Raw genomic sequence first — 15,057 nt, 5'->3', positions numbered from 1 at the left:
ACACTTTACATTATTTATGAATGGTTTGCATTATAAATACATTACACGGAAACAACTCTTGAATTGTGTCTACCCCTATAATATGGACAACTAGCATATTCTTCTAAATGAGTAGAGCACAAATATATGAGCTTCATATATTGAAGATCTGCTGCTTTATCGTGAATCATTTTGTACATACATTGTCCCTATACTCAATAATTTACGAATACAATATGAATCTAAGTCTAGACAAAAAAAGAATTTAAATCTTCTCTCTGTCTTACGACATTTGCCTGTGGTGGATCTAAAACTAATTGATCAGCGACATCAATCTGTGTTTACTGATTAGAACTGATATGTATAGCCAACTGATTTATTCATTGTTACATTACGGGTACTAAAATCAATGAGTATCCTTGCAAACAGAGCCTAATTTTGCAAGTCATTTTAGCATTGATACGTTACGAAAGAATTCCTATAAAATCTCGATTAAAAGTTCAATCTGTCCTAATAAGATATCAAAGTACGCTCAATTTATAAACGGTTCATCTTCTTAAGTTTGAACTGTCTACTGTATTATTATGACCTGAGTGTGTTGATTTCCACAGCCAACAAAACAGAAGTTTTGCCAGTACGCTTGTATTACATATCGCGGTTACAACTAGCTACCAAACTAGTTGCCTTCAGACAAAAACTGACGTATTGGTTGAGAATTATCAAATTAATCGACTATCCATAAACTTCGGAACACCATATGTTTAATTAGAATAAACGTAAAATAATTGCAAATGTCAAACTTTTCATAACTTAAAAGTCTGTACCAGACGGCACCATCCTAAAAGCCATACCTATAATTTTTGTGTATTAAAACTTAAACTTGATTTTTGTGCTGAGAAAGTTTGGATAACTTAAGGTCTAAACGACACATAGAGAAAGGTAAATACTCTATGTTCCGATGATGATGATGATAATAATAATAATAATAATAATAATAATAATAATAATAATAATAATAATAATAATAAATTATTAGAAAAAAAGAACTATAAAATCAATAGAAATTATAACTTTCTTACCATCTCTTGAAAAAAACACGCCTATACTGGCTCATACACAAAATCACCCAAGATTTGTGTCAGCTTTTAATACACACTTAGGAAAATCAGTCTCTCTGCCACCTTTACGCACTGGAGTGTGCACCTGCATTTAGTTTTATTCTAAACGCAATAACCTGTCGCAAGTATTTTAACTTTTGAACAAACAAAACGAGACAAATTAGGGGCAAATACCGTCGGCTGCCATAGTTTTTTAAGATGAGCATTCCAATGACACAATATATGTTAAATATCAAGGAAATGATATGATCGATCGATAGGTTAATTATAAGTGGTGACATAAATTCTAAGCAATTACTAGCATATATATTTATCGTAGATTTTAATCCCACACTGCGGCTTGTACATTCTGGACAAACAATATTAAACAATAATTTAGTATATGTGAAATTTAATATTTCACGACATGATACAACAAATTGTAGCTGTACTTAATCTTAATAAGTTTACTACAGTGAATCAAATAATCAATGACCAAGTAAATGGTACAGGCCACACAAGTACAAAAAAGTAGACGTAATAACTTCTACAAATAAAATATGAAATAAATGGTTTGGCGGATTCGTTAATTTTCTTTCAACAGTTAACAGCAGTAGCCAAATAAAAACACAATTTTTAAAAGCACCCTGACAAGGGAGGTCTACATTCAAAAGTTAAATGATTGAAGTAAAATTAGAAGTAAATAAAAACATGCTTATTATGTGGTTATACTGATATAATAATACAGCAAAACTACATATCTACTGCTGAGAAAAAAGCTAGATATATTGACCTAATTTTATACTGGGGACGGAGCATGAAGAAAATCAACGCCAACTACACGTACTAAAAAAATATATATACTTCGGTAAACCAAATGCGTGGAGGTAGTGAAGTATAATAATAATAATAACAATAATAATAATAATAATAATAATAATAATAATAATAATAATAATAATTATAATAAAAAAATAAATGCGGGTTCAATACTTGTATGTCATACTGAGCTTTCTCTCTGCTTTCAGTAGCATACCCAGTCCACTACAAGCACTGTGACAGACCTGGATCTATTCCAAAGTTTTGATTCGCTGGTGACTCGATCACATTTGAAACCGTTGCTGATAGCAAACAGGGACTTTATTTTTTCATCCGTGTTCTGGTATAAAAATTACAATGTGGAATCGTGTATCATAGAATATTTCCATAAAAGTGAAGCTTTAAGCATTGTATTGTTTTGTACGTTTTTGGAGGACTCTAGAATATCTACAGTCAATGTATTATGAAACGTTTCACACTTCCTTCACAACAAAACCAATTTGGAAATCTTCCATCATCTCCGCTATTTTTTGGAGCGTAACATATCTTTTAGTACCTTAGTTAGCTTGTGTATGTAATTACATGCATAAGTGCGATTACTTTCTATAACGTGTGAGTGTTTTCGACAGGTGAAGTGTACGCTCTTGTTCTGCATGATAGTAAAGTGTTAAAAAATAGTAAATGTGGAATAAAATTAAGACTCCTTCGTTTTGTGTTGCAAACGGACATATGCTTCTCATATGTATAAATGCGTCGTTTGTTCAAAATAAAAAATCTCGAAATTGATTCTAAAAAAGAGCTTAACATAAAAAGCAGGTGTTTTGCCATTTATTTTTCTTTGCAACGTTAGAAGCGTAAACATGGTTATGAATAAGTAATACATTCAGTTATATCATTGTAGCTGTAATATGTTAGGTAATGTAATGTTTGTGTCAACAATAAGATATTTAAAAGATTATGTTGAAATAAATTTGCGAAGAAGACAAGTAGTTTTAGGTTGCCGATGTTCCATTACGTCAAACCAAGATAGTATAATTACGATATAAAGACTCTTAACATTTATTCATCTTTAATGGATGGTGTTTACAAGACACGCAATACATGATATTGATATACCATGTCAAAATTCCCGGGTATGACTCATTGGAAAGTTTTTCTATCGCAAGGGACATATTTGTCCAATTAATGTATCTGCACTATATATATCATTTATATAAAGTTGATAAATTGCGAAAATATGTTTTCGAGAGAAATTGTACTTTTAAACGTATGACAAAAACTATAGTAAGAATTAAAAATAAAATCATTTCCAATTCTTGATTTAAACGATTTTATTCAAAAGACAAAACACACAAACTGAATAAATTTTTTAGAGAATTTAAAAAACATGTTATGGTATACGTTTAGTCAAAAATACGTTAATGACGCAGAAGAAATATTATAATGCAATGGAATAAATATGCCACTCTTTCTGGGATAAAATATGAAATAAGACTTTAAACATACGCGAATAAAATGTTAACGGTATTGCTCAAATTTATGCAATTAGGCAATTTAACTTTCTAGACGCAGATTTTAACGCTAAAATAGACAAAATTGCGACTTATAGTTTCTAACATCAATATGGAGATTCAAATTGTTGTTAGATATAGGTGTTAATCTTTTTTTTTTTTGAGGAACCGTACATATTAAATTAGCTTATATTTACGTTTGGAAGTTAATACATTTTTAAAGGCAACACATAACCTGTGTCAATATCTGTATGCATATTTATATATTGACCTGTACAATGTACATACCAATATATCTAGGTATGGATTATGTAAATCTAATAAAATATATATCACCTATTATTTCTTTGTATGCGTGTTTCCCTCTTTCTTATCCAATGAATATGGTTGTCGCTTACTTTCTGGCTTTTCTTGAGTTACTTCTTTTCCGATTGTCCTTTGATGTTAAGCTCAAGATTATGAGTAAAAGCACAAAAATAAACGCATGCTAATTCGTAAACCCCCGGTGTGTTAAATGGGTCATTGATAATATTTATTAATTGAATACTTTTGCATAAATTTCGAAAAAGCTTTATTCTATCGGAAATTTGTCCTAGACTAATTCATTGGATAGTTCGGTCGTGTAACAAAAAACGTAAATTATCATCTTCTTGTTAGCAATGAAAAAAGAGGAGTACCATACGTTTTTGAACAGAGCGATCAATCGTAAGTCTGAAACAGTGAGTTGCGTAAACCTTGTAACACTGACAAGATCGACGCATAATAATCAATGATATTTACTTCGTTCAATATCTATCTGATTGGACACTCGGGCTTGTACATGACACCTCTGTCCTAATCGGTAGAAAATGTTATCTGGTTTCATACTTTTATTCTATTAGAACTGAATGGCAAAACAATTCAAATGTTCGAGGACGTAACGTAGCACGTAGGCAACGGAGAATTTTACCTAATGGAATTTACATATTCTTCAGGACTTCATTTGTTTAATATCCGCAATGGAGCATACCACAGATATAATGATTATGTAGAGGAGAATTGCGTTTGTGCAAGATAACCTAAATCAGTATATAGTATGAGTTTTTAGGTTAATGTCTGTTAATCTGAAAGATTTGGGAAAATGAAATTTAAAAACCAGTTTTATGCAAACTGCAGTAAACGATATTACATTAAAAAAAATTTACAAAACGTGTTTATTCAACAATTGTTTTAATTTCAACCACTTTTTTGTTAAGCAAGATTAATTAATTATTACTTATTGGCGTATGAATTGTTCATACCATTAACAACATTTTAGCTCCCATCTTGAATGTATGCGCATTTAATATTCTTATAGATTGTACGGTAATAATTTACAGTAATAATGTTTTCCTCGATAAAATTGCCCAGAAATATACAACTGTAACAAATATCCAATTCAAAGTTTTAGTTTTCCTAAATACATTGTATCAAACCTCCAGCCTTTGTATGCTTTCGTTTTTAATTTCGTTCTCTTGGTAAATGTCGGATTAAACTGTCATTAGTCTATCATAAAAGCGCATATATATATATATATATATATATATATATATATATATATATATATATATATATATATATATATATATATATATATATATATATATATATATATATATATGCGCTTTTATGAAAGACTATATTATGATATTGATATATATTCAATTCAGATTAATATGTCCCTGTCATTGACTGACGCATTATAAATGACATTCATTTGTGTCTACATGTAGATTGATACCATTATATTTGCTTTACAAATGCAAATTTTATCCAATCTGAAAATTCGTTCAAAATCTTCAGATGAATAAGCTACCATGAATGTTGACAGAAAGCTTGATAACTTCATAACTGTATTCAAACTCATACTTTCACTGCAGATTCAACCACACATGCATTTATGTCTTTATCAGCATCCACTCAAGCTAATTATATCCGTTTGAAAGTAATTAGTCATGCAAGTCGCTGAAAGTTCGTTTATTTTAAATTGTGTATGTTTATAGAATTATGCTATTTTTTTCAGAGAATAAAGACTTGTTAAGACAAGATTTAGTATGTCTCACTGACGTCAAAGAATATGACGAGTAATGTAAAACATTGACATAGTCCCTGATAATTTGAATTTGAATATTAATCATTTTATATACCTTAAATTATGTGTCTCGACATAACATACCATGTTGGCATAGTTAAATATATCAAAGTGCATGCCCTCTGATATGTAAATAACTAATTCAAAGACTGGCATTATCAGTATTAACATGAAATGTATAACTAACAAATGAACATATTGCTTAACACAACAATATATGTTTTGGTGTAAAATTATAATTTTCAATCTAACAAAATCATAGTCATGTTTGTTTAATTATACTAATATATAATTTGTAATATTAGGTAAGAATACATGAAAACAATCTAATATCTTTTACCGAGCGGCTGAAAGTCGATAAGAACCCAAATAATGTACCATTATATATCTCATCAGATTTTTTAAAATATCAGTGAGAACGATAATTAAAACTAAATGTAGGTGGAATCATCATTGGCTTGAGTGTGTGAAATCAATAGATTGGACTTCTATATAGCTATTTTTGAACATAACATTTATTGCAATTATTGTGTATTGCTTTATTTAGCAATAATAGATCCATTTGTTTTCTTTAAATATCAAATATGTATCTATCGTTTTAAGTATAATATTCTTTTCAGTTTTATTATTTGTTGTTGAATCGTTTCGATTGTGCAGTAAACATTCAAAATTTAAATTGTATATTATAACAGCTTATACGAATCAAATCAAGGTAAGCAAGCTATAACAATAGTAACAATTTACAATACAGTTTTTAAACTTAAATGTTCTGCATTTTTATAAAGAAATTATTTTTATACCTACAAACACATGCTTTAAAATGCACTAACCCACAACTTGTTCTTTGTCCCTCTACCCGTCCATTTATCCATCTCCAAATCATCCCTTCATTCCTCCTTGCCTGTCTGGATTAAACATTGATTGATCGATCGATGGATCGATCTTACATGCATCCGTCGGTACATCAGGCAATCCGTACATACATGCATACACACGTGCAAACATACATACATACAAACGTGCAAACATACATACATACATAAACACATACATATATACATGCATACATTCATACATACGTACATACCTATATACATACATACATATATACACACGTACAAACATATATACATGCACACGTGCAAACATACATACATACATACATACATACATACATACATACATACATACATACATACATACATACATACATACATACATACATACATACATACATACATTACACATACATATGTACGTAGATGTGTATATAGAAGCATGAATCCTTCCATCTGTCCTCAAATTGAACATGATTATATGAGTACAGTGGAGGTATGGACTAATAAATTTACATTTCAGATGAATAAATATCATTGGTAGAAATATATTTCGGTGATATATTTTAAACCATAACGATTTAAAGAACTAATGGCCAGTTTATAATCTCCCATTCATTTCAAAAATCTTAGAAAATGTTTTTCTACCCCAGCCTGTATCTTATAAATTCAAATAATCTTTATAGCAATGTACAATCTGCATATCGCCCTTGCCACAGTGATGAAACTACTCTTCTAAAAGTAGTTAATGACATTCTCTCTGCGTTGTATAGCGGAATGCTTAGAGTCCTCACCCTCCTTGATTTGTCTGCAGCATTTGACACAATATACCATGATATATTACATCACCGACTCCAGCATGTATTTGGCATTGATGATACAGCCATACTGTGGTTCAAGTCCTACTTAGTCAACAGGACACAAATTGTATCTGCAAATGGAATACACTCCAGCCCAGTTGAGCTATGTTGTGGTGTTCCACAGGGGTCTGTTCTTGGGCCTGTTCTCTTCATTCTGTACACTCAGTCGCTCTAAAGTGCCATAGATCATCATTCAGTGTCTCACCAATTGTACGCTGATGACACCCAAATATACAAATCTAGCCACCCAATTGAATTTGATGCTACCATCCAAGGTATAAAGAAGTGCATTTCTGATGTGAAATCATGGATGACTTGTAACTAACTGCAGATGAATGATGATAAAACTCAGGCCATTCTGATCACAACACAAAGACTTTCTTATTCACATCCTTTACCTCAAACAATGAATATCAGCAACGCCAACATTAAATTCACAAAATCTGTACGAAACCTAGGTGTTACTCTGGACAGTACTCTCACATTGCACCAACATGTCATGGACATATGCATGGCTGCATATCTTTAGCTGTTACACATGAGGTCAATTCGCAAATATCTTTCAGTTAATGCCACTAAAAAACTTGTGTGTTCATTAGTACTTTCAAGACTGGACTATTGTAATTCAATTATATTTGGTTCATCTAAATTCTACTCCAGAAACTTCAAAAGGTTCAAAACACAGATGCTCGGATCATACTTAAAGTACCATTATCAGAGCACACCTACCCGCTGCTCTCTACCCTACACTGGCTATCCATTCGATCCAGAATCAAACACAAAATGTGTTCTCTGTGCTACGTTTCACTGTCGGACTCTAGTCCAACATACCTCTCTGACCTCACCAATGTGTACACACCAGCAAGATACTTACGCTCCTATTCTGACAATCGTGTACTCATTATTCCCACTATGAAAACAGTCATATGGACAGCGTTCTTTTGCATACCAGGACCCAGCAACGTGGAATGAATTGCCCACTGAACTTAGACACAATGACACAGTGATAACATTCAAGAGGGCTCTCAAAACTCACTTATTTCGACTGCAAGAACAAACTTAATGACCTAACAATATTTCCTACCTGAAACATTCTCAGCATGTTTTTTTTTTAGTTTCTTTTTATGTTTTTCTAATTTCAGGTTTTTTGTTTTAATAATAATAATATCATGTTTCTTATCTTATATGTGCTGTCTAATGTTGTAAAGCGCTTAGAGCTTCTTAAGATTAGGCGCTATACAAAGTCCTCATTATTATTATTATTATTATTACTATTATTATTATTATTATTATTATTATTATTATTATTATATTTCATAGCACGTCCACGACGTTCTTGACAATAGGAAAACGGCATAGTTACTAAACTGTCCAAAAATACATGAGCATTCTTGGACAGATTGCATATAGAGTATTAGGTTGTTGTTGGTGTTGGCGGCCAGTATAACTGGTGGAGAAAGAATACGGGAAATCCCATACAAAAATCCACGTGAAGATACTGGGAATCCTTGTTTTAAATGACAATTATTAAAACTATTTAAATTAGTTTGTATGTGGATATTTATAGAATACAATTTATAAATGTTGACACTGATGATATTTTGCTTTTATATAGAGCTGTAAAAAAGAATATTAAAAACATAGTATGAAGAAACCATAGTTGTTTACCAGTTTAACGAATAATATCGCACGCATTATGTAAGAGGAAATTTTAATAAATACATATGTTTCCGCATCAACACTTTAAATAAACGATGTGCATCATAAATATGTTTTAAACTCAAATATTCCTTTAGCTGTGTGTCCCACTACAATATTGACATCTGTCTCGTCAGCTAATATAATCATTTCATTTGTATAATAAAACGTTTGGCAAATAAACATTATAAATTGATCATCTGCTGCTTTATAATGAAAAATCATAATATTTACGATTCCTATGCCTAAAGAGTAATATAACACTGTAGGCTAAACAAAGTGGTCCATATTCTTGAAAGAAAATGCGAATGTGGTTCGTTTGATGTTGGCACACTTGATATACTCTTCAAAAGAAGTTAAACTAAATTATTGAAATGTACATATATGAGCAATAAAGATTTATTTCTGCCCTATTGGCAGACGGTCATATAATTCTTTTAGAAAAAGGGGACGGGGTTAGTAAGAGAAATTTAACAATGCAGTTAAGTGGGTATGTAAATAAAGAATCAGAATAATGGTGGTTTAGTGGACGTTTAAAAGAACTGTTGATTAATCTTTAATGAACTTTTATTTTACACATCGTAAGCAATAAATATATACATTATATGAATACAAAGAAGAGGCTAGAATCAATCTAATACTTAGGACTCGTGTAAGAAATAAAGCAAATGTGCTTTGATATATTACTTGTGGCATAATATTACAACAGGAGAGATCTTAGTTTATGAATGATTTATAAAGAAAGAAATTAACCAGATTAATATATTGAATTTATTTCAAATTCTCTGAGTTTTCATCTTTGTTTCTGAAGAATGATGACATACATATAATTATAATTTACGTATTTTAAGTAATTTCGGTTATATAACAATTAATAAACAGTGGTTTGTTATTGTTAGCAAAGACAATATGAAATATATGCACGAAACATAATTCATTTATTTATGTTTCAACCATTTGTTTGGCCTTCAGCACTTTCCTACATTTTTCTCAAGTTAAAGTGGCATTTAAACAAAATGCATTATAGAATATCCCAGTTTGCTTTCAAACGAATCATTGTAGCCGAGTAGTGATATTTCAGCCAACAAAACGTTTAAGAATACTTGTCATTCACATACAAAAATCTAAATCTTTTAGTAATTCGGGACCAGAAAATATTCATTATTAAATCCGTGTGTAGTTCATAATAGCTTACGTTTATTTTGACTAGATATGATAAATTAAATAAAAACTATGTAAAAGCAACATTGTTAATTTTCCTTGGTGATAATTTTATAATATAGCTGATCACAGTAATAATAATAATAATAATAATAATAATAATAATAATAATAATAATAATAATAATAATAATTGTCTTTCAATAAATCAATTACTTAATTAATAAATAATGTTCGGTTCATAAAGAGAATGAAGGCATTCACTTTTTATTGATATATTTAATCTAGGATTTACATTGAATATCTACTGGGCTGATTCAACATACTAGTTAGACCATGTAATATCAAACAATAAAATCACTAGACCTAATTAACATATTATTATTATAGTAATTATTATTATTATTATTATTATTATTATTATTATTATTATTATTATTGATATCATCATCATAAGCGTTTATTTCCAATAGAGGCCACTGGCCCATGATGCATATCCATACATCATACGGTTCAAAGACATGTTTCATTGCGTCTGTTGGAAGTGTTACAAATGAAAGTCATCATTATTGTATTTTTCGAATCCGGTGAGATACAAATATAAAGTACACAGTAATAGCACAAACTAGTTTAAAGAAACTCCTTTTCATATTGATCTGCACTCTTATGCACTAGGAGACAATGAAAAAACAATATATCTGATCATAAAGGCTTTTATAGCAAATATTGCGAAATTAGTCTTAAGAATTTTACTAGTATCATATCGCATAAAAGTCATATTTTTTTCTAACATGGGATCTTTTTAATATACGACGGTAGGTCAACGTTTCTTCATATTTGTCCATATAGCGGACAATTAGCAATACAATGGAATTCATTTCTGATATTAACGTTACAAATTTGACACAATCTTTCTTCATATCTAATAATTTTATATCTTTCCTTGTTACCTCTGATAGTCATGTTCACCACACTAAGCACCGTCAGTATATAACATAAATCGGTTTATCCTAGCAAGTCTAGATATATGTGACATACTCCCAATGACCTAAGGAAACGCAGTTTTTCAATCGACTTAATCATATACTGCAGATTTTGCCTACAAAATATCTTATATCGCTGGCTGAACAATCAGCATAATACATCAAGATTTACAACATTCGAATTTAAATAGAAGTTTCTAAACACTGTTAGCACAGCAATCACAATTTTCCCCCACCGTAACTCTAACTTCTAGCATTTTAAGGGAAATTGGTCTTATGGCCTTTTCAGAGGTCATGTTATTATAAAGAGCTTATCGAATATCGCAATACATCTGAAAAACTGTGCAAGTATGTCCTCATACAGTTAGATAAGTATGAATATGCCATTATAGATTTTTTGTGCCACAAACGTCAATAATAACCTTTTCATTGACTATTAAACAAACTGGCGTAATACGAGATTAGGGATCAGTCATAAAGAGGAGGAACGTAATAACAGAACTACCAACAAGATTAGTGCAAGACAAACCAAAGTATAAGTATCAATATCTGGTTTTGTATTATTTTGTATTATGAAAATGAACGATGGTAGTTCTGTGCGACGACGTAGAGTATCGCTCTGGAAACGGCTTTTCTTATGGAATGGGGTGTACAGGACACGGTCCGGGACATTTCGTTTTAAACTCGTTAATTGGTATTACCACTACAACATAGAATGTGATAGGTCGAATTGCTATTGTCCAAGGTATGTTATATTTTATAACAAATGTAAATATAAACGTGACATGTTCAGTCTGAGACCGGAGAATTTCCAATTATCTGGTGTCCTAAGGTTACGTCGACAGATGTCATTTTATGAATTATTGTTGAACAAAACGTTTGAAAACAATGATAACTGTCCATCTTTAGTAGCATGTGCATGATAACAATATTTGGTTTATTCTACCAAAGAATTCTTGTAATGTTAAATGAAATAGGTTTCCTAAACTGTATGCTTGACTAAGACTGACTAATTTTAATTAGGAGACATTTTTAGTGTTATGATATATTGCTTTTTGTTTGGTTTTTTGCACATTTATCACTTTTTATAAGCAGCCGTTTCATATGTGGTTGTTTGGTTTGTTTTATTCCATGACTATAAGCACATTAAGCAGAAATTTAAAAATGTGATATCTCTCAATCCTATATGATACGCTTGACAACATTATCACCATCCTTTCAAAATAATAATAAATAGTGTTGCATTGCAGATGGAGAAGTTTTAATTCGAACCTTGGTCAGCGGGTCACTGAACCCATGGCCTTAACGTATATTATCCTACAGTTAAGATATTTTTTCTTTGTTCCGTCTTGAGACTTAAACTTAGGTCCGTTGGTTACGGCACGCTCAGCCTTATTTTATTCTCTGTTACAAATGGACAAATTAAAATTCTCTATTTTGTTTTAAATAAACAGTAATTTATTATTCATATATAGTTTCACTTTATATTCTCAAACCTCCTTTAAGACCCAGGGAAAGCACTTTTATCTATGTTTGGTGTGTAAATTTGACACTTTGTATATTAACGTCTGTATCTCATGTTATATTTGTAACTTTCTATTTATGCGTGTGTATACATTGGCTAATAAATGCACAGACTTTATTAACATCACCCTAAAGTGAGAAGGTGTTATGTCCCAACAGAATATGCTCCGTTCCTAGTATATTTAGTATCCGGCGACGTTTCAAAATATGATTTTCGATCGATGACTTTAAGCTGTCTGTATGCTTATTGCAAATGTTTGTTATGCAATGTAGAAAATCTCGCTTCTTAGATTCCAAATGGCATTGTATCTCTGTCCATTGTACTGTGACTTGAACAATACATTTTTAAAATGGACAAATTATCAAAATACAGGCATTCAGTTAAAGCTAAAATATTACTATTACACTTTTATAACACTTTCGAGTGGAAGAAAGTAGGCACTACGTGAAGAACATTTGTTAGTGAGAATTCCCAATCGCATATCGATTTACTTCTTTCCTATACGAAACTATATAAATAATGAAAACACTGAGGAGATAAAACATTGGCGCTAAAAAAAGGCGCATAAGGAAATAATGAAGCGTTTATGCATACAAAGAGCCCATTCTTGAATTCTAACGTTATTGCCGAAAATGTACGGCTAGTTAGAGAAAATAAATCTGGTTAACAAGATCGCATACGCTTATTGTCTTTATATAATAAAAGACAGATTATTTGAACGACAAAATTGTATCGGACTGTTATATTTAAACATTTTGATCATGTTTTAATTCTTTGGATTGAGAGCATTAAACTTTGTTTATACTGAATTTCTATTGCATTTTTCCACGTGATGTGTTTAAGCTCTTCAAACCCAAAACTCCATTGTACGAAGATCAATAACGTTTGCGTAAGATACTCATTTTCCATAGCTGTTATACTGTGAATTAAAAGTAAAACGAAAAATGAAAATGAATACATATAATTTTAATGTCTTTGTTAGTAGCACATAAATACCTAGTAACAATTGTATTGACAAACACATATGATACGTAATCAGTTTAACCATATACAGTAAGTAATTAGACACAGTTACATTTTAATAACTAATGACATTACCTTTTAAACACTTTTTTCTGATACATTTTTTTATATTCATTCTCTTCCATGTATTATGCTCCATGTTGTTGAATCAGACATGATTCATGAACAATCAATATATCCGTGTTTATATTCTCTTTCAGGTGATCAGAACTACAATCTTCATGTTTCCAAATGTTTTTACTGGATACTGTTAAAAACTGTATTTTCGTTACATGTTTGCAATGCCTGATGAAGAACAAAACAAATACTTTAATAATTGATACACGCATCTTTTGGGATCGGACCGTAATGAAAATGAGGAATATAAATTTAGAGTACAATTCTATTTGATCGAGGAAGAGACTTGAAAACAAACGATCGAATTGTATTCACTCTTTCGTTAACAGTTATCTGCATAAATAATGTATGTATACACTCTTATTACCTTTTTCATGAGCAATATATAGCTTTATGTTTTGGAAATAATTTCTTCAATTTTCAAGTCTAAAGTATGTTTTTACTTTAAAGTAGTGGATGCATTAGTATTCCAATAAAGTTTTACTTTATTTCATTTCCGGGCAATAATCGCAATAACTGAAAAATGATGAGGGATGAATTAAAGTTTGTACGCTTCTAATATTGAGACATAGATGTGAAGGTTTTGACTTGTTTCCATCTGATATTCGTTTATCACTTTGTTTTCCACTCCAGTTAATATAAGCAATGACCATTCGCTGTGATCATTCAGGTTTCAAATATATATATATATATATATATATATATATATATATATATATATATATATATATATATATATATATATATATATATATATAGCCTATATTTCTGTAAATCATCTCTGAATATATTCTCCAAATCAAATATCAGACCTCTGCTTCAGCTTTATAAAAGTATAGGCTCCAAGCAAATTATATAAATTACCTAAAAGCAAAAAAAGCTTTGCAAATAAATGTATAAAACCTCAATATATATTGGATTGTTACATGTGTCCACATATTGGACACACACACACACAAAGAGCATGCCGCAGAAGAAATTATATTGTGACATTTGAGCAGAAGCCAAAAAACGAGAAATATATTTGTCAAAGAAACGAGAGACATTTTAAGCATTATGTGTGAGTAGAGAGAGAGAGAGAATAAGAGTTATAATTAACTTCTATGCAATGATTTTAAGACTTGCATATTAGGTTGGGAAAAAACGTTTAACATTTCTAAGAGCGATTTTATTTGTATAAGCGATAAAAAATCTTCACTGAGCACCATTATAAATAAAGACGTGGATACAATAGTTTCTCGTGTATGTTTTTATAATTAAATATCAAATTGCCTGAATTCTATTTCAATATAGTTTAAAAATTCGACCATATTTTTTTTCTTCAAAGTTAACGTAAAAA

At 30.4% G+C, this 15,057-nt stretch overlaps 1 protein-coding gene and 2 long non-coding RNA genes across 5 annotated transcripts in view; 1 reads left to right on the top strand and 2 right to left on the bottom strand.

Annotated features, from left to right (window-relative positions):
- Positions 1–15,057, bottom strand: part of LOC149799271 (uncharacterized) — a 277,158-nt gene that overhangs the window by 74,970 nt on the left and 187,131 nt on the right. The window lies entirely within an intron of this gene.
- LOC149799276 (uncharacterized) overlaps positions 1–15,057 on the bottom strand; it is a 151,857-nt gene that overhangs the window by 71,533 nt on the left and 65,267 nt on the right. The window lies entirely within an intron of this gene.
- Positions 11,507–14,293, top strand: LOC149799281 (uncharacterized). Its single transcript, XR_016420891.1, has 2 exons — positions 11,507–11,798; positions 13,802–14,293. It is a non-coding gene; the product is annotated as an uncharacterized LOC149799281 (long non-coding RNA).

Source organism: Sinohyriopsis cumingii, chromosome 5 (genome assembly GCF_028554795.1).
Source record: "Sinohyriopsis cumingii isolate HCF-2022 chromosome 5, ASM2855479v2, whole genome shotgun sequence".
NCBI classification, from domain to species: domain Eukaryota; kingdom Metazoa; phylum Mollusca; class Bivalvia; order Unionida; family Unionidae; genus Sinohyriopsis; species Sinohyriopsis cumingii.
Note: the sequence above shows the minus strand (reverse complement) of the source record. Positions and strands in the feature narration are given on the sequence as shown.